Here is a 3,739-nt window from a genome sequence, read left to right as displayed (position 1 = left end):
GAGAGAGAGAGAGAGAGAGAGAGAGAGAGAGAGAGAGATAGGGGGGGTCCCAAGGAAAATCCCACGATGATTTCTCTCTCTGAAGTGAATCTCAGTGTTGGGAGGCTGTGTACCATTTAAAAACGTTTACAATTAGACATTTTCGAACTTTGTACATGAAGCACGAGGCCTCATGAAACTAACCTCCAAAAAGTGCCAAGATTCAGCACCTTTCCAGGAAGAACAGCTCCTCTCTACCAGTTTCTCAAAAATGCTCAAGCTATTTTTCTGAGACATTGTTGCATTTGTCAAAACTTTACAGAAATGTTTATAGCACAAAACAGCTGTCCCTCATATGACTTAAGGGGAGACAGCAGGTGAATAGGTTAAAACATTTAATTAATAGATATCGTCATGGAACTTTCCCAGTTGATCACTTACATTAAGTGATTTTTTCTGATGAATTATGATTATTATGTTATCAAATATGTGCAAATGTATATACATTCCCAGAACATAAATCTTGGATAAAGTCAAGGTTCAAAATATTTGTTTCATTTTGTTGACGTATTAGAGTCAAAGGTTTTTACAGAGGGAATTTTGAATGTCTTTTTATTGTAAAATAAATCAGAAAATACTGTAAACAGCCATAAAAAAGTCCATTGTCGCCATGTTTTTAAGATGTTCTATAAATCAGGCTATGGATAATATATGAACCAACTCCTCATGTAGAAATCTTCTGACTATAGATAAAGCTTGGTGTGTGTAAATCCTGGTGAAGTTGAGAAAAAACTAATCTTGAGAAAACAGTCTTTAAAGGTAAAATTATCTACATTTTGCAAGACACCACAGGTGAATGAAGATGTCAACCGTGAAGCTTCCCCCAGTTGATTACTTTTATCAAGTGTGCATTCTACCGATCTTCTCTTGAAGATCATGTTGACTGAACACATTCCACTCCTGTTCTCAGCATATATTTACATGGTGCCAAGTTTGTATGTGCAGGAATATATACACAGAGGTCAAATTGTTACTGTATTGTGATCCAGTGATGTCTGGGTGTGCAGAGAACGCTGGAATAAATATTGTATGGAAAATGCACTAAGCTACTTTATATTGGCACTAATAATATTTGTGAAGCCGAGAACTCCATCGGTGCTCTGCCCTCTCACTGAACAGCTGCCTTGTCTTGATGGAGCAAAATATTCCCCGCCAGCTGGTGCCAGTCAGCTAAAAGAATTTACTACAAGTTCATGCAGCCATGTGTAAATGTATGAGATTCATGTCTAATCTGTTGAGAACATTTTCCCACTCCCACCACTGGGTCACGCAGGACTTACAGACAAAAAGTGGATGAAAGGTGTTTGATAATAATTTCAGTTCATGTCGCTGTCGGGGACAAAGCTGAATAATGTAATCTCTCACAGTAATGATCTAGTCATTATGGCTCTGTCTAAGTGTTGAAGACACAAGTGTTGTTTCTGGACAGGGCCCCAGATTGGTGGTATGCAGCAAGGAGGGGTTGGGCCAACAGTTGCTCCATGGAGGGTACATTGACAGCAATATCAAGGGCAGAGGCCACTAGTGTAAAGCCTTTGTCACCGTCAAATCACACTTTTACCCAGAGTGTCATTAATGTGGTGCAATAATAGTAATAATAGTAATAATTTTCTGTACATTTACTCAACTTAAAGTACAATTGAGGCACTTTTGCTTTACTTGAGTATTTTGATCTTATAATATACTTAGGGTTACTCCACTTTTCAGAGAGAAATATTGTACTTTTTACTTCTTACTTGAGATTTTACATTTTTACATGATACTCTTATAAAATAATACACATAATTTCGCAAAAAGGCAGTGTCTTCTCTGGGCCCCTTTAAACAATGTATAAAGAAAAGTTCTTTTTTTTAAAAGATGAATTTGTGTAGTAGAGCTTTTTTTCCTTCTTTCCTCTCCCATTGATCATCACTTGACTTCTCAGAGGCATCTTGTGACTCTTTGGAGGGGCTCAACTCATAGATCGGGAACCGCTGGACTAAAATACTCAACTGTATATGATGTTAAAACTAGTTACAACAGTAAAATGCTGCTTAAATATTGATGCATCAGTAATAACAATACATCACTCACTGGGAAAAGGACCTTTATGTTGATATTTTTAGTACATTTAGCTAAGAATACTTTACTTATTAAATGCAAGTTCAATCCAGGACATTTACTTGTGACAGAGTATTTTTACATGAGTGTATTGGTAATTTATTTGTCATGACTTTATGTGTGCCTCTGCTGCTTTGCAAAGACAAACAGCAAAGGTCATGACTCAAGCTTACGTGTCACATCAACAAATTACACCTATAAATGCTATTAAATCACACAGTGCTTGATTACTGATATATCTTTTATTCAGTTTACAGTTAATCTTCTTAGTCGAATGTTGGAATTTTAATATTGACAAAACAAATTAAAATAAACTAATTTCACAAATACCATGTCATTATTGTACTACCTTTTATACATAATAAAAGTGGATATACTTTCATAATGAATCTCATGTGGTAAAACAGTGCTTGTGTAGTCTGTATGTCCTCAAATTCAGAGCTATTAAAGATCTGATTTTCAAATCCTGTGCCAAAACATGAACACATGCATGCAGCTTGAACTGACCTCCACAAAGCTGATAAATTTAGGCAGCTATTTAAAATGGGGACACCACTCAGTCACGCAAGCATGTTGAGATCAGTTTCTTACAGTGGCTACATTAAAACAGCAGGTGTTAAATCATGAGCACCATTTATCAACGCCACGAACCGTCCGTGTGAAGACCATTTCAAGCCTCGCTTCCACACTGAAACACATCTGGTGTTGGTACAGAATACACAATACGTACCTGCTCTAAAAGTAACTGTTTGAGTGTGAAGGATAGGTTGAACACAGCAAATCTTCCAGCGTTAACAAGTGTTGATTTTAGAGTGACAGATTTTCAGAGTTTGACAAGTGTTGGTCAGACAGTTGTCTATCCACTCGCAGAGCAGACGTGGGCCTACGTGGGCTGCTTGAAAGTGTTTGATAAACTGCATGTGTGGAGGCTGGACTTGTACGGTGTTTAATTCTAAAAAAGTTAGCTGACCAGACCTCTTTAAATTAAATGAATCACAAAATGGAAACTGTAAATGTTAAAGTAGGAGATGGAATACACAACCCTGTCTCCTAGAAAGTAAAAGCCATCTAAAGATCTTTTTAAATAAGGAAAACAAAATCTGTAAATGAATCACCGGTCTGTTCAAACCCACAAAACTCTATTTTTAATTCTAACATGACACACGAACGTGGATAATATTTCCATTTGATGAAATGGTGTAGCCATACAAATCATGAGTTTATCTTCAGTTTGAAGATTTCACTCGATGTAAACATCATAGCTTCAAAGAGGATTTGGAACAAGCTAAAATATATCTGAATATATATATATATAGTTGATTCATTATTGTTGCTTCCTTACAACAAGTAGAAAAACATTTTTATTATGATGGCTTTCTCTTGATTTTGTAATATATTGTGAACACAGACTTGTTGAATATGCATAATCCTAGTATGATATGTTTGTGTTTCCTGCTGATCATGCTAGCAATGCTGGTGACTCTCTATCGACTCCTGAGCCTTCTGCAGCTTCTGAGTGGGAACTGGAGAAGTTTGAGAGCTTGAACACCTGCTGTGAAGCAGTCACCAGCAGCCAGACAGCGCACTTCTCCAGGGTTCC

This window comes from Anarrhichthys ocellatus, unplaced genomic scaffold, assembly GCF_004355925.1.
Source record: "Anarrhichthys ocellatus isolate YVR2014 unplaced genomic scaffold, GSC_Weel_1.0 scaffold285, whole genome shotgun sequence".
In the NCBI taxonomy this organism is placed as follows: domain Eukaryota; kingdom Metazoa; phylum Chordata; class Actinopteri; order Perciformes; family Anarhichadidae; genus Anarrhichthys; species Anarrhichthys ocellatus.
Note: the sequence above shows the minus strand (reverse complement) of the source record.